The following is a 22,166-nucleotide window of genomic DNA, read 5'->3' on the forward strand; positions in this document are numbered from 1 at the left end:
GTAGTAAATTTGATAGGAAACAACATGATTAGGTCTTCGAACATGACATTGGGTTGGATATTACTTAGGTTGGTATGATTACTGAATTATGTGGGCTTGTCGCCATTGTTTTATATACCGAAACCTGAGATGGAATTGTTGTGACATGAGAAGGAAAGAGTTAATATATACTCTTCTTGTTGATCGTGATGTTTGCATATTCATGTTGCTGTGAGTTGATTTATCTAAGTCTTGTTATGACTTGTGGCATGGTGCTTTGTATTCATTAACATTAATATTATTGATTGATCATGTTCCATGTTGACTGTTGGATTGAAAATACGTTGAGATTCATATTGTGATCAGATACAAGGATATATATATATGGGCTCGTGATCCGAGGTCTAGTTATAGATTCGTGATTCGAGGTCAGTTCCGGAGCGAGTGGTACATGGACACCATGAGTCCTCTACAGGTCATGACTATTGAGCGAAAATTGTCAGTAATGTGTGTGTACGGTTGAGATACTATCATTATTGTATTGCATTGCATCGGACTTGTATTATCCCTGTTGATGGTTGTGGCTGGACTTATCTTATACCTATGTTGGCTGATTTCTGTTGATGACATTATTTGGTTATGTGTTGTTGTGTCTATCTCCTTATCTTATTAATTTTATGAATGTATGCATGATACTAAGCTTAGTCGGCCTATGATATCTACCGGTACATAGTGTTTGTACCGATACTACCTTGCTGCATTTTTTATTTGAGTGCAGATTGTGTGCTAGAGACTTAGTCCAGACCTCATATATATTTAGTTGAGGCCAGTTGTTGACACCCAATTTTGTCCCGTCTTCCCCCAAAATATTTATTTACGCTTCTGATATTTTGGCAACTTTAAAATAATTATTTATATTTTTACTATAATTATTAGCCTCTTATTAATACCAGCATTTTCGTTCGCTAGCTGTTATTGTTTTTGTTACTGCTACCATTATTATTATTATTATTATTATTATTATTATTATTATTATTATTATTATTATTATTATTGTTGTTGTTGTTATTATTATTATTATTATTATTATTATTATTATTATTATTATTTTATTATCATTGTTATTTTATTATTACCGGTATTATGGTAATCCGCATTTTTATCATTTCAGCATTTTTTACCATCTTATGCACACGCATCGCATTTATTTTCGCATAACTAAATAATAGCATTTATTTACTGTTGACTTTCAAAATATTAACGCATGGCTATTACGATGTCGTATAATTTTATTTTTATCTGAGCACTAATAATTACGTATTTTTATACTAGATAATATTTTAGCACACGTTAGTATATAGTTTTTAAAACAGATCTTTTGTGCAAATTTAGAAGCCCAAAATAGCACAAGAAGGAATACATATTTTTAGCCCATCCGCCCCAATCAACTTATAACTATTTTCGGACCAGGCCATGAATGCCTAGCCCATGTTTTTAATTTATCAACCCAATCTTTTCGGACCAAACCACCGGCCCAAATCACCCAGCCCACTATTCGTTAAAGACCCGGTCCATTAACTCTCTAACCCGACCCGTTCGTTTTCAAAAGACAAAAACCACTAAGGTTCCTCTCTTCATCTCCGCCGCACTCCCTTCTCTCTCTCTCTCTCTCCTTCATCTCTTTTCTCCTTCCTCTCCATTTCCGGTTATAATCCACCTTCTCTTTAACCATGGACAGTTTGACAATCCCCATTCCGTGCAAAATTTATTTGTTTCGAACCCTAGAAGACGCACCCCTTTTCTCTTTCCACCGATGTTTTTAGTAAACTCACAGAGCCTTTCGTGGTAACAGGCCATGCGTGGCCATTTGAGGGAAGAAATTAATGCCTTCGTCCTTCCTCGTCAGTGTTTCAACCGTTGACAAGTTTAAGTTTTTTTGTTTGCTTCCTTTCTCCTCTGCTTCGATCTGAAAACCTTTTAATGGGCTTCGTCGATTTGTGAGGTAAAATTTGTTTCTTATCAGCTGCTTTTTTGTTTTTTCAAGGACTGATTTTAATTGTTTTTGTCTCATCATCTGTGGTTTCTGGGCAAGGGCAGAAGACCCCCCTAACGTTTGATTTGAAATCCCGCCTAATCTTTTAAAAAAAAACCTAGATGTGTCCTATAAATAATGGCTTGTTGAATTCATTAAGAAAAGTTCTCCAGCCGCCATAAGATCCCTAAAAAAATAATAAGTTTTGAAACCCTGAAAATCTCTAAAAATATAAGTCTTTTAATCGCCTAGAATTCCCTAAAATACTAATTATGTTTAGCAGTTGCAATATTGTTCAGTATCGAGTCACAAAATACTAAATTCTGTTCTGTTTTTGCTTTGGGTGTTCGTTTGAATTCGAGCATATGCAAGTTCGAATTTCGAAGTGTTTCGAGGTATATCGGAAGTTCGAGCCCCACTTCGCTGCACGCGAAGAAGGTAATTCTCCCTTCCCTTTTTTTTTTTTTTTTTTTTTTTTTTTGTATTTGAGGTTTATCTGTTCTGTGCCAGTTTGGTTTACTGTGTTGTATACTTTGTGTGTGTAGTTCAATATCTATAATGCGTTAGAATAGTCCGGTTCTATGTGTGGGTTATATTTGTGCCTAGCTTGATTTAGTTAAAAGGAATAAGGCTAGGTAAACTAATTTAACTAGTCATTAAGTATGCTAACCAGATCAATAATGCTCTTATGTTTGATAATTAAGTTTATTTGATAGGTTAAATCTGTTCGGTTCAATATGGCTTAAATGTGTTGCATAAGTTAAATCTTGACTTAATGGCATGATTAGCTCCATTTAAGCATGTTTCGTGAACTAGTAAAGTATGGTCCTTATAGGCTGGTTCTGTGTTATCAAGAGTGATGTTATGCATTTCCCATTAACCGAATGTGAACTAGTCGATTATGTCTTATGTGTTATTTGTAGTCTTAAGTAAATCCGACTTTGCTGTTGACTCAACTTATATGATCAAGCACGTTCATTTAAGCCTATGTCGTTTCGAATCTGTGTTAAAATATGTGTTGTGACTAATGGATCTTTTGGTTCTAATAGCATGGCTATAATATTCAATTCCCTTTAACTCAAATTAATACGCAAGCTAATATTAACACTCGAAGCATGCCCATGCCAGCTTAAAATCGAACTCATAATCCTAGAAAGAATCTGCGATTTTCGAACTTGCTGATTCTATCACATGTGAATATAATTTAGTTTCATCTTTGCTTAAGTTTGTGTGACTGGTTATCCATGGGATTTAGAATCCCGCCTCGCTGCTCGCTGTTTGTATGCTCATGTGCGGTATTGTATGACTCACGAATCACCCATAATCTGCAGACCCTTGTTACTGCTATTGCTATTCAGATTTTGTGCCTTAAGCATTTTTTTTTTGTGATCAGTGACCCTGTTGTCTTAGAATATTTTTCTAGTTAATTTTGTGAAGTTCACTGCCACTGCTAGGCAGATCTCTGTACCTTAGCATAATGCTGCAGTTAGTTAATTTTGTGGAGTACACTGTCATCGCTATGTAGATGCCGTCCGTCTTAGTATATTGTGTAGTTTTTCTTACGATGTCCAATGCCACTGCTATGCAAATTGCGTGCCTTAGTATGTTATAAATACTTTAATGCAGTTGAAGCAGTAAAGTTGTATACCTGTGTATGCTTGAGATATATCCATGAAAAATACATTAATAAGGAGGTTAGATTAGTCATTATGGATCAAGCTTGAACCTTTCCCGGTGTTAGCCATGCCTGGGATTCGTGAAATCCCTTGGAACTTGTGCAGCATCGAGAAACCGGGGGCGAAAGCTTTCCGATATTGACCTTCTATACATCCTTATGAGTGTGTATACATAAGGTATACTTCAAATATACACAGAATATACACGATCTGCTGATTTGTTTGAGTTTATATTTTACATGTTTAACATTATTCATTGATCGTATACTAATTCTTTTCCTTTTATTATATGCATGAACTTCGCATACGAGTCCGAGGGACTCGTCTTCCGCATTCGGTGTTGGGCCAAGGCCCAACGAAATGCTATTCCCCCTCTGTCCAATTTATGTCCGCAGCAAAATAAAAAAATAAATGAAAATTCTGGGCCAAGGCCCAATAGCGTGAACAGATCTCAGCAGTCCAAAAAAATGGGCTGAGCCATTCCCAACAGCAGACCATTCACAGCAGCCCAAAAATGGGCTAAGCCCATCTCATTACATTTTTACACCTCTATTTTATTTTATTGCATTTAACTTGTATTATTTTGACTAACACTTCATCTTACTCTTGTTTCTACTTAGCTTAGATGAATTATAGGAGAATTAGCATAGATAGTTTTAGAAATAACAGGTAGTTAATTTAAAGGGAAACTAATAATTAATTCAATAAAGTTCATTTTCTTCCTTTTTATGTTAAAATCATTTATAATATCCATAATATTTATTTTCATTAGAATAATTGATTTTCAAAATAACATGGCTACATATTTTGAGTTAAGGGAATCATTTTTTATTTTACTATCTTAAAAATGTTCAACGCGTCACTAATATATAAATATTAATCCTAGTATAATTTTATAAACATTTTAGATTAATCCGATTTCACATATTTTAGCCGAATATAGTGAAATAAAAGTTAATAAAAGAGAAAGAAACTCACGCCCTTTTCGTCATATTAAAATAAGTTTAGGCTTTTCTACATCACAATATTCATATAATATAATTTTTTATCTAAAGTTCACGTTTGTTAGATCTTCTCTTAAAAAGTTGTTATTCATGGGCAAATTATTCTATTTTCTACAGATCTTATTTTGAATAGCATTACTATATTTTCTAAGGCCTTAGCAATATCTTTAAGTTCTATTTAGCATTTAAAATCTTCTCTTATGCAAATTCTTATATTTTTCTACAAGTCTTATTTTTAAATAGCATTACTATTTTATTCAAAGTTTTAACAGCATTTCTAAGTTTCATTTTTAAAAGCATTTTCTTTATGCAAATTACTATATTTTTCTACAAGTCAGTTCAAATGGCATTATTATATTTCCTTTAAAGACTTAATAATATGTACAAGCTATTTTCTTAAAATTTAAGCATTATATTTAACTTTAATTAATTAACCTAAGTTTGGCCGGATAACCGTAGTTAACGGATCCTAGAGGATGCCTAACCCCTTCCCTTTAGGATAATTAGAACTCTTACCTAGAATCACATTGATTAAGCAGACTATTAACGGAGGTTTAGTTAGATTTACCTTAGTTAATAATTAGGTGCCCTAATTCACCTTAAAATCAATTAGGTGGCGACTCCTTAAATAAAGCAAAATAGGAATCACCAATATGTTGTACTCTAATTTGACCCATTAAAATGGCGTATAACAGCAGTTCCTGATCAGGTTCTGGGGTGAGCTTCTATCCATGTCATGCCGCTTGAAGATATTTCTTATTTGATGTCAGCTTTTATTCTAGACATTATTTACATTTATAGACAGTTGTTCATTCTTTAGACAGTTATGTTTTAGAGTCCTTGTACGACGACTTTTAGATTTTGGGGTTGTGATAGTTAGGATTTCCACACCTTTATTTATTTATGACATGACTAGACAGTTTGGTTGTTGTTGTTGTTGTTTCTTATTGTTATTCTTATTGTTATTCTTATTGTTATTGTTATTTTTATTTTTATTATTATTATTATTATTATTATTATTATTATTATTGTTATTATTAATGTTATTGTTATTGTTGTTGTTATTGTTATTGTTATTGTTGTTGTTGTTGTTGTTGTTGTTGTTATTGTTATTCTTATTCTTGTTGTTGTTGTTGTTGTTGTTGTTGTTGTTGTTGTTGTTGTTATTGTTATTGTTATTGTTATTTATTGTCCTTGAACGTTTTAAAACTAAATAGTTAATTAGTAATTGGTTAAAGGGGATGGTTCGCCCACTAGGGGAATGGTGTGGGTGTCACTCACGGCTAATTGGGTCGTGACATATTGTGTAGCCTTTTCAATCCTGTTAGCCTTGTTTACCTGTGGTTCCTCCTCATCTGCATCTCCAATCTTGTCATGAGGACTATAATTGTCCAGCAAATTATTGTTTAAGTCTACAACCAGGTTGATATCAGGCAAATGTTTCACATAAGTTGGTAAACTTGATGATTCATCAGAAGCATGCTCCTTCACAATTTCTTGATCCCTAGTGTCCTATTCTTGGTTGCTCATATGTGATTCTTCTTCAGTGTTTATCCTCATATTCTGATTTTTGCTATTGTTACTTTTATTCTTATCAATCTCCATGGGCTTTCCTTCACCGTATTCCCTTTCTATCACCCCATTTAGATTATTGTTCGTAATGTTCTCTATATTGTCCCTTGTGCTATGATCTTTAACTCTTTTGTTTCCAGTTTTGACTTTAACTTTGGTTCTTTTTTTTGGAGTTTTCTTTTTTTTTCTTTTTTTGATCCTATCCAGCCTTTCCTTCATAACTGAATCTTGCTTTTCATCCAACACAAGCATCTTGTTCTTACCATTTTTTCTCTTTTCTAGCATTTTTTCATCCCTATTCTTGACAACAGTATTCTCTTGTTGTTTCTTATCTTTCACCCCTTTGTTAGTCTCCTCTTCATCAACCATTTGCTTACCAGTATCCACCCCAATCCCCTTCTCTTTTTTCTTATCATTCCCCTTCATTTCACTGTTTCTAGCAACATTTTTGTTCTTCTGCTTATCCTTACCATCATTCTTAGTTTCATTGATCTTCTCTTGACTACTACTAGTTTTAGCAGTCCCAGAGTTAGCCTGCTTTTCCAGGGCAGCTTTCTCCTCAACTCTTTTTTGTTCAAATTTTCGACATTGAACTATAGAATGACCTAGTATATTGCAAAATCTATTGTACTTTGGCACACTCTCATAGTCAATTTTTTGATAAAAGCCTTTAACTGGACTTGGGTCAGCCTCCGATCCAATAAAGATAGAGGTAAGCTTTGGTTTCATTAGGTCCACTTCTACTCTTACTTTAGCCATGCTAGGTCGAGTTTTATGTTCAGTAGCCAAATCCATCGTAAAATAGAACTGACAATTTGTTTTAAATAATGCCATGAGTGGCAACGAAAAGGTAATCCAGGTAACAAAAACTCAAACTGGGACTGTTATACCCCTTTTTAACCGGGTTAAATTAGAGTACAACATATTGGTGATTCCTCTTTTTTGGTTTATTTAAGGAATTCATTAAAGTTGAGGAGTCGCCACTTAATTATTTATGGTGAATTAGGACACCTAAAGTTTATTAAAGTTATTTTTAAAGTTAGCCCTGTTTAAGGTCTGCGAAACTTAAGATTCTAGGTAAGGGTTCAATTAGTCTAAAGGGAAGGTATTAGGCATCCTTTAAGACCCATTAACAATGGTTAACCGACCGAACTTATATTAATTAATTAAGGCTAAAATGTAGGTGTAATATTTAAATATTTAAGAAAATATCTTATAAGTATTGCTAAAATTGTTTAAAGTAAAATTGGTAGAAAAAATAGTAATTGCATAAAAGAGTTTAGTTAAAAGTAAACTAAAAGAAGCGGAACAAATTTAAAAGAGTCATTTAATAAAGTTTTGTAAAAAGACTATTAATTCAACGTATGTTGTGCGAAGGTTGTTTTAAACAAATATGCATTTCAAGTGTTGGAAAGGAACTAAAGAGGAAGAGTTATCCGTTAGAAGCTAGTTTGCCTTTTATTTCTCAGAATAAGCTAACGTTAGTGTAAAATCTGTTACGTTTTAAACTTCTAAGATAGTAAGCATAAATTATGATTCATTTAGCCAAAATATGTAGTCATGCTATTTTAAAATCAATTATTCTAATAATAGAAAAATAACAGTATAGATATTATAAGTAGTTTTAACATTAAAAAAAGGAGGAAAAAAAATGAAATTTATGGAATTAATAGTTGATTTTCCTTAAATTAACTACCCATTACTAAAACCAAACCCCACTAATTTCGCTAAGGTTCATTCTAGCTAAGGAAGCACAAAATAAGGAAAAGTGTTAGTCAAATAATACAAGTTAAAGGCACAAAATAAAAGAGCAAAGATGACTAAATGGGCTCAGCCTATTTATGGAAATTGCTGCACTTTGTTTGCTATTGGGCTTCGGCCCAGAATCATTTTCATATGTTGCTGCTGAATGCTATTCCTGTCTTTTGGGCTTTGGCCCAGAAATTTTGTTTTCTATTTTGGCTGCGAACAGGGGCTGGACACGAGGAGAGGATTTCGTTGGGCTTTGGCCCAACGCCAAATGTGAAAGAAAACGAGTCCCTCGGGCTCGTATGCGATAGTCATGCATAAAACGAAAGAAAAGGATTAGTATGTAATCGATGAATAAGATTAAACATGTAAAATATACACTCAAAAACAGATCAGTAGATTGTGTATGTTCTGTGTATATTTAAGTATATCTCATGTATACACATTCATATGGCAACCAACAAAACACGGTACAATATAAAGCAACAGAGAGATCAATAATTGCTTGGCTATGATACCCTTAAAGATTTTGAAATTCGAACAAATGTTCAGTGGATTCTACAACTGCAGGGAAAGGAAAACTGGTACCATTTGATGTTTTTCAGCCAGTTCTCAGAGAGGGAAAAGAAAAGGGAAACATCAAGTATATCTTCAGTTAACAGAGAAATCTGAACTTAGAATGGGTTTGAGACGATATCATAAGAACCAACAGCCAACAGATTGTCATCGAACATTATGGCTCAGTTATCTTGTGCAGGGAACAGCAGATAAACACAGATTCAGAGGAGAATGAACTGGGTATTAAACTAAGTTTGGGACCAAGGATGAGACTGCCCCTTTTCGCACCCAGAACTAGTTATGTCACTAAATGTTAATCAAAGTTAAAGAAAGTGGTTATCGACTTAAAACAGATTCGAACGAGCAAGCGATAATATACAAAGGGAATCACTCAATAGGAACAAAGATATTTAATTTGATGCAGCATGATGTATCACATTAAGTCTCAGATGAACCAAACTAATATTAGGCAGAGGGTTTTAATCAAAATGTGCCACAAATTTGTAGGTGGTTCTTCGTACGAATTCAACCACAAAAGACCAATTTAGAGTGACATATGCAAACTGGACTGGACCAATAACAGGTTAAATCATACTGATTTTATTTAAACAAGTCATAGGTGCCTGAAATCAACTAGAACTGAGCACAAGCAAATGTCAATGAACTTTCAAGTGTTATGCTAGCCTATAACAGACTCATAGCAATTAAACACACACCTGATCTGAGCCCAGGTCACAGTACTTGAACACATGAAAACATAAACTCACTAGCATGTTCCAGACCCAAGCATATAGAACAATAATGGACTTAAACTACCATGTTAACAGAAAACTAAGCATTAAGCAACTCAAAGCAGTTACCATGTTAAACTAGGAAAATGAAAACCTTGGACAGTAATGTTGAAGTCCTAAAATGTTACCTCAAGTTCATTTTACATGCAGGGCTCTTTACAGTTAGTTTGAAAAAAAAAACACATTGAACACCTCTGCTAAGTTTAAAAACTCTCATGAGTTCATTAAGAGGGCAGATAGCTAGATACTTAAATGAATCATGACTATATTAATGTTATTCAATCAATCATACAGAGGACCAGATTATCCATGAAATAGCATAAGCACACCAAACTTAAATTAGACAAGGACTAACCCAACAACCAGCACCTTCTATCACCAAAGCTATTAATGTGTTAGTTTAACTAAGTAAGCCTCTGAATCCTCTTTTTTTAGGATATAAGTTGACGTCTAAACTGATTTAAATAAGTCTAATACAAGCTAATAATTCTCAGCTGAGGCTGAACAGAATACATAGACATGTTCATTCACTTGGCTAGATAACAGGGAAGATCCATATTGAGATTGAAAACTAGTCATTAGTAGCATTTGTTATGCACAAGAGTTAAATATCAGTAGACAAAACACGCAAGCATGTGGTTAACTTTCATTACTAACATACTCTTGACTAAGGAAGCAAATGAAACAAAAGAAACTAAGCTATGCCAAGTTAACTTCAGCAACATGAATTGGCTAAAACAGTAAAGAAAGCACAAAGACTATGCTAAACATGTTGATATCCTTATAACTTGACTGAAAGAGTAAATAAAGCGCAAAATTAAACTAATTAAACTATTACTAGCATCATAATTCAACTGCAATGGCCAATAAAGCACAAATTGAATTATACTAGACTACTACTACTAAGCATAACTAAACAAAGATAGGATTTAACGCACATAAATATATCCTAAACTAGCAATTAACATGGCCATCTTCTAACACATACACAGAAAATGAGAACCATCAGTAAACGCAGAAATGACTAAAGGAGAGGTAAGTTCACCTGTTTCGAGTGTAGTGAATTGGGGCGTCGAGGTCTCGAATCTACTCTCTCGTTATGAATAGATCTGAACACGACGAACGATTCGAACCTCAGATTGAAACAGACACGAAAGTTTATGTCGAGTAAATATTCAAGAACAGATGATGATTGATCAAAAGTGTACGAAATGTGAGGGTAAGCTCTGGGAAGCGCTGAATAATCGTTTCCTCAAGAACGCTAAGCAAAACTCGTCTAAAAAATGTTGAGTAATTCTGTTGTCCCCCAAAATACTGAATCAATTCCCAAAATATCTGAAAAATACCCCCCCTTTCGGCTATGACTAAGGGATGTATTTATAGGTGGAAAAGAAAAACGATAGGGTTAACGATTGGGCGGGATTTTAAAGCGAATAGCTGTTTGAAAACCGAATCGAATCTTTAAAGTTTGATCTCCCTTTTTCAGAAATCTCAAAGTGTTTTTGGACGTTTATGTTGACCCGAACGTTGAAGGTAGGAGAGAGAGGAGTGTGGGAGACAGAGGAGACAGAGGCGTGGGGGACAGTGGTGAGTGGGAGTGAGCGTGAGTGGAGGGAGGAAAGGGAAGGGGAGCGGCGGCGTTGAGAGATGAAGATAGAGGAGAGAGAGAGAGAGAGAGAGAGAGAGAGAGATGACGAGGAATGGGGGTGCGGCTGAAGGGTTAGGTTTTTAGGAAAATAAAATTGGGTCGGGTCGGGTATAAAGGTTGGGCTGAATTAAAATGGTAGTGGGTTGGTCGATTAATTTAAACGTGGGCTGATATAATGTGGGTTGGGTATTAAAATGTGGGTTGTTTATTTGGATAATATTGTATTTGTATTTTGAGCCATTAATTTGGCTAAAAATTGTTGATCCTTCCTCCTCTATTTAGTTATTTTTGGGCTTCTAATTTAATAATTAGTATAATATATACTATGTGGAGACAATTAATAATTAATATGTAGAAAAATAAATATTTTACAAAGTGTTGTGTTGTAATTAATTAAAGGGTTCCAAACCCGAAAATGAAACAATGACGAACATTTAAAATTTGTGATAAAGTAATGCTCGTAATGTTGAAAATAAAAGTAGCGAAAATAATAGTAGTAAAAAAAATAAAGTATTTAGCTCGTCAATAAATTTAGACGCCCGAGTAAAATAAAAAATTAAAATAAAGGAGGGACAAAATTGGGTGTCAACAGGGACTATAGGTGAGTCTTCATCTGGTTTAAAATCCGATGACCATTTTTCAAGCCACATGACTTCACCCTCAATTTCAATAGATCTTCTATACCAAACATTTTTGCAATCATCTTCATTATAGAAACCTAAGAAAACTGTGCGAAAATCGAAGACATCAATTTGCACTTTACCTTTTACCATGATTTTCTCAGCAAACTTCGATTGAATTATGTCAATTTGAGGACGGGTTCGAATGAATTTTTCCACCAAAGTGAACTTGCACTCATCAGCCATAACTCCATAGAAATCGTTTACTTTAAAGAGTACCGCTGGAACTCCATTATGGATAGTGTGTCGAGCTTTCAAATTAGGATTACCATATCTTTTTTTTATGGGGGGTCTGAATAGTAGGAGTTTGAATTGCTTAAGCATAGTTAGGTTTTGGAGAGTTTTGTTCCATGGTAGAGGTCGCCTTAGTTAGATCATGAATAATTTCAACCAGACGCGCCGGTTTCGGGGGATTGCGATCCCCATAGGGAAGGCGTGTGCGGTTCAGTCGCGTTTGTATGGGAAAAATTGACCGTTGGAGTTAACAGTATATTTAGTGTACGGAGAGAGTTTTATTCATTTTGATAAAGGGATGTTCGAAGAAGAGAATTCTGAATTTACATTTGACGAGTTCAATCTTTAGGTTCTTAGCATAAATTCATAACACTTTTAAAATTATATGTTCAATTTGTTTGTTGTTGCTGTTGACACCTAATTTTGGCTCGTCGTGCTTAAAATTAACGCTTTGGGAGCCCTGATTTAAAGAGCACGAAATAACATTTTTTACACATTTTTGCATTTTTTGACAATTTATCAATAATTATCCTTATTTTAGGAATTGTCACGCCCCAAAACCCACCCTAGACGTGACTGGCATCCGACGTCCTGAACAACATCGGAAGAACCTAAACAATACAATAATAATACTTGAACCCGCCAGGTTCAACATTCGCCTCCAATAATTTATAAATTAAATGTAACAGATCGTGAATACATGAATTAATCGGCGGAAGTCTTTATAATTTAAATGATTCACTCCAAAACATGATAGTGTGCCCGAAAGAGTTAAACGACAACTCGTCTTCTACCCACTTTCGAATGTATACCAAGGAGCTTCTAAGAATAAAGAGTAAATGTCTAACCCATCGGGACGCAGCCCGGAGACTAAAATAAGTAAATGGAATTAAATAAATAGAGTGTCCCACGAACGAATGTGTGGGCTCACCAAATCAGCCGCAACAACAAGTTCTTCCTACATGCCTGGAGTATCAAGAACCTGCTCTTCTCCGTTACCTAACATACCATAAAAAACAACAATGGTATGCCTGAGTACTTCGTACTCAGTGAGTGCCTCGGAGACAATGAGTAATAAGAAAATAGAGTACATAATACATAAAGAAATTAGTCTTGCCAGTCAGGTGAGAGCGATATAAGAATAGTTATTCAGTTTATGTATCTCAATAATAAGTATCAAAACCCATTTATAAAGCCTCTTGTCAAGTTACACCTTCGAATATGCCTTTTTTAATCGATTAAAATAGTCATCAACAATTCCATAAGAGAATAAGAATGTCACACATGCCAATACAGGCCCAAGAATCAAGCATATCGCGTATAGCGTACCACACCGGAACATATAATTCTCGGTGGCTATCCTTCCTCCCGAATAGCTAGGCATAAATCACACCGGACTATGTAGTACGCGGTGGCTATCCTTCCTCCTGAATAGCTAGGCATAAATCACACCCCGGGTAGCGAACCCAGCGGTGGCCACTCTTCCTCCCGAATGGCTAGGCAATGACACACTAGGATCCATAGTGGCTACCCTTCCTCCCGAGTAGCTAGGCTAAATACAACAACAAAGTTCATAGCATAGAAGCCGATTCACAATTTGTCTCAAAGTAATCACACCATCAAATAGCATTAAAGTTCATTATGCCATTACGAAAATCCATAATTTCATAGATAATCTTGAAAACGTTTCCACTTCTTTAAACAAGATTCCTTTGTCATAGTTCCTTTGTAAAATCATCAATACCAACAATTAACCATCATCACTGATCATCTTTTATAGAAGAAACTGATTATGATTTCATATACGTATACAGAGGATAATACCATCAAGGTTTAATGTGGGCTTGTCCCCTCACGCACATTAACCATTAATCAAAACAGGTAATAAATTTAAAGAGTGTAAAACCAATTCATCATATCATTCAAAACATGCTTTTATAAAGAATCAATCTTTCAAGAGAGTTTGCAAAAGGGACATATAAATTACCTTTATATTCAAAAAGGATTTTATTTTTTAAAGAGACATACCTTAATTTGTTAAACAAGGTTTAACAAATCAATTTTCTAATGAAGAACACCCAAACCCTAGCTTGAATCACTTTGGAAAGAATTATGTTACAAACACTAGGTTTTGGTCACAAAAATCATGTTAAGCATCATGGGTTTGATGTTAGAAAGGGATTAGGAACTGAATTCAACCTAGAATCATGATAAAACACACCTTGTAGGGTTCTTGAGGCTTGGGACTTGTTCTTCCTGACTTTAGGGTAATTTTTCGTGAATGGGGTGTTGGGGAAATAAACCCCAAACCTTAAATATAACTTAAAACGCGTAAACCCGACTTTTTGACTCGAATCCGACCTGTTTCGCGATGGGTCCGCGATGCGGGGCCATCGCGCAATGTTCTGCAGCTCAATACTCAGACTTGCGCGATTGGCCCGCAATGCGGGGCCATCGCACGCGCCCCCACGCGCCTGAAAAAGTGACGGGTGTCGGTTCTGCACAGTGTTCGGTAAAATGGACATAACTTCTTGTACGTAACTTCACTTGGGTTGGGCGATCTACCGTTGGAAAACTATTTCAAATATCTACAACTTTCATGAAGGAAGTTTTTCCAAATTCACAACACATTTTCATGAAAATCGCCCAGACGACAGACCTACCAAAACTTAGGCGAATTTAAGAGACCTTAAGAACTTCACTAGTTGGTTTGACTTCAAAACGACCATCTCCCACCCGAATTCATCAAGAATTGATTCATATAGATATAATATCATCTTAATACTAGATTTTTACGCATTCACACCTAGTTCAAGTTTACGAGGTGTTACAGGAATTTTATCAATTTATTGTCATTTTTAAGAATCATTATTTTTGCACATGTACAGCGTAATACTACCATTGTGTGCAATTAATAATCGTTTCTTTTATTTTATGTCAATACATTTCTTGTATCTTATACGTTAAATTTTATACTTACATTATTATTTATACATGTATTAGTTAACTATATTTTACAGTCCGTCAGTGTAGAGAAAATCGAAACAGTTAATTTTAAACGCGGAAAAAACAATTCGATCAAATCAAGATCTCGTCACCTTTTAAAAAGTTGACATTTGAAGTGATGGGTTGAGTTCTTCATCCATTGATTAATAGATTTTTATACGTTGGTTAAAAGGGTGAAATCCCCATTGGACAATAACCTAAGGATTAAAATGAGCATTGAGGGGACAAGGGGGTATGGCTTTATATATTTTTTGGACAACAAAATGGGTCACTTTATTTTATAAAAGAAATTAGGGGGTTTAATTTTATTTTATCATCTTTTGTCTTCATTTACACACACACACAATACAAATATTTTCAGATTCCCAAAACCTTAAACTCCTCTCTTCTTTCTCCCCTCCCTTTTCTCTTTCCAGTCGCCATCCCCGACGACTCATCACCACGCCGGAGCTCCGAGCTTCGGTGAACCCCAACATCACAACGACATCATCACTCTCCTTCTTCCCCTCTTCGTCTTTTTCGCTGCTCCGACGAAGAGCTTCTAGCTCCGGTGAACCGAAGCAGCCAACAACTGCCCGCACACCACGACACCTCCATCAACCACCACTGCCCATCACGTCACCACCATCACTACCAACCAACAACACCACCAAAGCTCTGACGAACTACCAGCCCACACTCCTCTCTCTCTCCTCTTTCCCCCTTTCCTTCCGCTTGCCTCACTCCCTCAACCACACTGCCACCGTTCTCCGCTGCTCACTAACACCCCAGTCCTCTTTGTACCACCTTGACGCCGCCACTATTCTTGCCGGATACACAGATCTGGCCAGAAGAAGTTCGACGCCGGCAAGTTCCGTTCTAACAATGGCGGACCAGCCGCTGCGCCGTTCCCTCTGTCTCTCTTCTATTTTCCTTTTATTTTTCTCTTCACTGTGTTTTGGTGTTTACAAGTGGGATTTCGATGAGCCCTGAAACTCTGGCGAACTATGTGGGTTGTTACACTGTTTGGGCTTCGTCCGTTGTGATAGTTTTTCTTTCACTGCTACTGTTGTTGATTTTGATTACTGTTGGACTATTTCTTGCACTTTCTTTTTTTAACCGCCGCTAACGTTTTCCGCCGAAGCTACTACTACTGGTTTATTTTTTGCTTGTTTATGACTGTTGTGCGCCATGTTTGGCTGATGTTGTTATTTTCTCAAGAACTTGGCTCTGCTACAGGACAATTCTTGACCGGATTTGTGCTTTTTTGGTGAACTGCTACTGCACTATTACGCTTCTATTTCATAATATTTTTTACATTATCTTTTGCTAAATATATGTTGGTTTTGTGCTCGGTAAATATTACTCCGGCGGCCAACGGGACTGTTTTTGATGCTTTTATCCTTTTTATCATTTATTTAAATTCATTTGTGCTAATACTAAAACCAAATGGCCAATGAAGAAATTTTCGTCGATTTCCAAGGCCTCCCATGTACAAAAGACGGGTTTTTTATTTTAAGTTTATTCATTATTTCTTTAATTCATTCGATAGTTATTTATTCTCTTACTAACACTTTTACTTAGTGTTTATACAGGTACCCGGAGATACATTCCGAAGACGACACTCGGAAGGAACTCGAAGACTTCATCGAATCACTGTTTGTATTTACTTTCCGCATTTTTTTATAACTGTACGGCTAAATACCTAGATTGGCCCTTTAACTTGACACAATTTTTAAGTTAGACACTTTAACTTAGTTGGTGACCAGATAGACACCTCAACTTGATAGAAATGTATCTTTTAAACACACAAGTCAGTTAAACCAAGTGCGTGTGCATCACTTGCTGATGATGTGTCAAAGAACGAATAAGATAGAGACACGTGGAATAAAAAAAATCTCGAGCACAACCCTCTTTGATCTTCTTGTTCGTTCCAAAAGAATCAATCAAACTTTGCCTTCATTCTCCATTATTTGCTTCTGCAAATTCACATGTAAGTTATAGCAGTCAATTATTATATTCTTCTTCTCCAATGGTTCCCTTCATCTCTCTTTCTTCTCCCTTACCACCGCCCATGTCCCACTCTCACTTATGTTATACACCATTTTAACCTGGGTTAGAGCGGAGTACAACATATTGGAGATTCCTATATTGCTTTGTTTTAAGGAGTCGCCACCTAATTAATTTAACGGTGAATTAGGACACCTAAATGTTAACTAAGGTAAAGTTAAAACTAAACCTCTGTTAATGGTCTGCTTAACCAGTGTGATCTAGGTAAGGGTTCTAGATTATCCTAAAGGGAAGGGGTTAGGCATCCTTTAGAATCCGTTAACTTACGGTTATCCGACTAAACTTAGGTTAATTAATCAATGTTGGATATAGTATTTAAATTTTTAGGAAATAGCTTGTGCAAATAAGACTTGTAAAAGATATAACAATTTGTGCAAAAGAAGATTATAAATGCCATTTTATAAAAAAAAGGACTTCAAATAATAATGATGTTTAAAAATGGGGCTAGTAATTCGCATAAGAGGAGATTTTAGGATGCTATTTGAAATAAAAGCTTATAAATGTTGCTAAGGCTCTCAAATAAAATGCTAATAAAACCTATAGAAAAGAATATGATAATTTGTATAAAAGGAAAACTTCAAATGCCATAAAATTTATAAATATTGTCAAGGCTTTAAATAAAAGTGCTATTTAGAATGAAATTTGTAGAAAATATAATGATTCGCATAAAAGTAAACTTCTAATGCTATTTTAAAATAAACTTATAAATGTTGCAGAGACTTTTAAATAATGATGATGTTTAAAACAAAATTCGCATGACTGTATAAGTAAAAGAAAATGCAGGTTTGCGTAATGTTTTAATACATATTTGAAACAAACTAAACTATGATGTATTGATTAACTTTGCATTTTAGAAGCATAAACGAGATTATATTTTATTAACTACATCCGGCTAAAATATGCATAATTTAGATAAAACTTTAAAGAATGTCTACAAAATATTCTTTAGTTTTTCCCCTTCTCTTTTTAATTAACTACCATTATTTCTAAACTGTCCATACTAAACTCCCCTGCAATTCATCTAAGCTAACTAACAAAAAGGAAAATAAAACGAAGTGTTAGTCAAACAAATTCAAATACACAAAGATAATAAAATTGGATGAAATGTAAAGAAATTCAAATGGGCTTGGCCCATTTTGGGCCGCTACTGTCCGTTGCCATTGCCATGGGCTTCGGCCCAGCAGGATGGTGAAGCAGATCGCTGCGGAACCTGATGGGCTGACTTGGGAGAGATTATGTTGGGCTGCGGAGCCCAACATCGAATATAGGAGGTGAACGAGTCTCTCAGACTCGTACGCGAGGTTCATGCAAAGAAATGAAAGAAAAAGAGATTAATATATTATCAATAAGGTTGAAATATAAATTTGAAACAATTCCGTCGATTGTATATATTATGTATATCCAAACGTATTTCACGAATATACTTCAATAATACGCAGATATACACCTCGACCATACAACAGTCAATAAACATAAAAAAAAAACCAACTACTAAATGTGCTAAGGCAAAAATCCGCAAGCAGTAGCAATAATAAAGATCTGTAGATTGCGAGACAACCAATGAATTATGTAATTCCGCATGTGAGCATGCAACAGCAGGCAGGTATTGCAATAGACATGTCAGCCTTTAAATTCCCAAGATAGCCTCAATCCATTTAGGTAAAGCGAAGAGTATAGACATATGATCCAAAGCATTTTAGTTGTATCAGGATATCTAAACTTCACATTTTTATATCAATAAACCAGTAAGCCTATTTATGACAGCCAAATTACACATCAACAGCTGTAACGATATCCAGTTGTCTCTCTCTATTCAAACCAGATTAAACTTTTAATCTCATATTGCACAATTGTTCAGTCATGTAGGATTGTTAGGCAAGTTCACAAGATCACACAGGCTCGTTTTTTTTTTTAAATCTTCAAAAAACTGTTTCATACTAGTACATTGGCACCTAGTAAATAACCCTAATTATGACAGCCACAAGGGCTAAACAAGCATATAAGATTCTGCCAAACAGACGAGAAGCTAAAACAGGGGAGTTCACAGAATAAGAAACCACCATGATGAGTCTAAGAAAAGGGAAACCATTGGTACTAGTTATCATGTAAAAAAACCCAAGATTTATAGATATATTCCAATCAGACTATACCAATCTCTCATGCATAAGCAAACAAAAACAATCCACTAAATGATCAAATATATATATAGGAATTAGACAAGTTGATACACTTAACAAATTTCTGGGCCAAGGTATGATTTTAAACAAGCATCACATCAGTTTATCGAGCAATGTTTTGGGAAGCAAGAGTTTGCACATTTGAACAGGATTTAACTTCAACAAAAATAAGAACATGATTTTAACAGGTTTAGATTTTCAATAGTACCATACTCAAATCCTTTATAGAGTCACTATCCTATTTAAACTAAACTAAGAATTACATCTAACACAGTAGAAATTAAATCACATGCCCAGATGACAAGGGAAGAAAAAAAAGACTGGACTAAAACAGCAAGATTTAGGAATAACAATGTCTTGACCGTGCCATTATTATCAACTCAACTACCTAAACTTTATGCTAAACAGGTTCAACTTAACAAGCTGAGCTATCACATGAATATGCTTGACTGGACTGATTAACTCAACCCATGAGCCAAACTGAATAAGCATCTATCTTGGCCAACCAAACTAAACTAACACTTAAGTGCACTCAATAAGCTAACTATCCTGCTTGACTAATTCAAATCTAACATGAACATGCTTGTAAAGACCAACATATAAGTAGTTTAAACCAAAAGCACCAAACTAGACCAAACATAATCAATTGACAGGCTGAATCTTCGTGCTTAAAATAGGCAGATCAAACTAACACAAGTATGCTGCACAAACTGAGCTAAACTAGCATATAAACATGGTTCATTTGAACTAAACATTATGCTTGAGCTAACACAAATATGCCTATACAGACTAAACCAATACATTAACAGGTTAAGATGAATCAAGTTGGGCTAAACATGCTCAGTTTAGGCAGGCTTAGTCACCTATTTAACAAAGCATATTAAAACTAACACAAACATGCTAGACAAACTGAGCTTACTGACGAAAGCACAAAATCAACAGGACAGCACATCATATAGCCAACATCTTTTAGGAAACCGAATTAACTAGCATGCATGAGTATTATTCAGCCACCAGAAGGACGTGCTCAGTTACGTTAACATGCTAGACTAACTAAATCAAAAAAAAAATGCTAGAATACGAACAGGTCTTTCTGTCGAGCTAACTAATTAACATGCCCTAATAATCGACTAGCACCAAACACACAAAAGGGGAAATGGAGAGTAAATTACGCACCTTCTTCAGATGCAGCGAACAGGGTGTGAAATCCTCGATATACACTCGAAACTTCAAACAACAGACTCGATTCTCGGAAATAAAGGACTGTTAGAGTTGAAAATTTTTGCTTAGGAGATTTTTGGCAACAAACGAAAGCTTTGATTTCTATGGAATCTTCAGGTGAAAAGACTCGATTTTTCAAAGGGGTTTGTGCGATTTAAGAACTCAATTCGTTTGGGGGTTTCTGAATGTGTTGTGCTCGTCTCTGTTCCTGTTTTTTCTCGTTCCTGTTCGTGTTGTTCCCCTCCCTTTCTCTTCGTTCTCGTTTACTGTTGCTCTTTATAGGTTTTTGTTTTGTTGTTTTTGTACTGAAAAAGGGAAGGAGGAGCGGGAGAGAGAGAAAAGTGGGGGACAAGGGTGAGTGGGGAACGGAGAAGAAGGAGGGAAAGGGGGTGAGTGGGAGCGGCGGCGAGGGTTTTCGGGGTAAAGGGCGACGAAGGAGAGAGAGAGGGAGAGGAAAGAAGGGTGCGGCGGTGAGAGGAGATGAAAATGAAGGGGAAACCCTAAAAAAGGGTTTCCCTTATTTGGCTGAAAAATGAATTGGACCCGGTCCATTTGTGGACCGGGTCAAATTTTAGACTGCGTATTAAAAGAACGGACTATTAAATTAAACATGGACTGATCTAAAAAATTGAGATAAAAAGTATGGTCTAGTCCAAAAAAAATATTAGGAATTAATCGGACTTTGATTTGGGGTCCGGTAAGTCAATGTACGGACCGAGTGCAAGAAATAGTTTGGCTTCTAAATTTAAATAAGAGACACATTTTGATTAACGATGTACTAAGGGTGCCAGAATATCACCTGGTACGAAAAAAAATGTGTAATTGTAAAAGAAGATCCGGGTAAAAATTATATGATGTCGCAAATGACCGTGCTATAACATTTAATGACAAACGCTATCATTTAAATGTGCGAAATAAATGCGATGTGTGTGCGGAAGTTGGTAGAAACGTCGAGAAATGCAAGTTTTAATAATACTAAATAATAGTAGCAAATAAATAGCGGTAGTAATACTGCTAATAATGATAACAATAATGATAATGGTAATAATGATAATGCTGATGATAATGGTGATAAAAAATAATAATAGATATAATAATAATAGTACATAACAAATATTGATAATTAATAACAAATAACAATAAGAATAATGATAATAATTAATAATAATAATAAATATGGTAGTAATTAATAATAAAAAAAATGACAATTATTGATAATAACAAAAAATGATAATAAATTAATAATAATAACAGTAATAGTGGTAATAATAAAATAATAATGATAATAATAATAAGAAATAATAATGATGATAATAATAATAATAAATAACAATTATTGATAAAACAATGATAATAATTAATAATAAAAAAAATAACTATGATAATGATGATTAATAATTAATAACAAAAATAACGCTGATAATAATGATTAGTAATTAATAATAATAATAACAATAATAATAATAATAATAATAATAATAATGGAAATAACAAGAATAATAATAATTAATGATAATTAGTAATAAATGATAATTTAAGAATAATAATAATAATAATAATAATAATAATAATAATAATAATAATAATAATAATAATAATAATAACTGCAGTAGAATAAAAACGTGGGTGTTAATAAAAGACTAATAATTATAGTAAAAATTTAAATGCATATTTTTTAATTTCTCAAAATACCAGAAGTATAAATAGGTATTTCGGAGGAGAGGCGGGACAAAATTGGGTGTCAACAACTTGTCCCTCTTTGCCTGGTAATGATGAAAGAATTTTCGGGC

Source organism: Lycium barbarum, chromosome 10 (genome assembly GCF_019175385.1).
Source record: "Lycium barbarum isolate Lr01 chromosome 10, ASM1917538v2, whole genome shotgun sequence".
Classification (NCBI taxonomy): Eukaryota; Viridiplantae; Streptophyta; class Magnoliopsida; order Solanales; family Solanaceae; genus Lycium; species Lycium barbarum.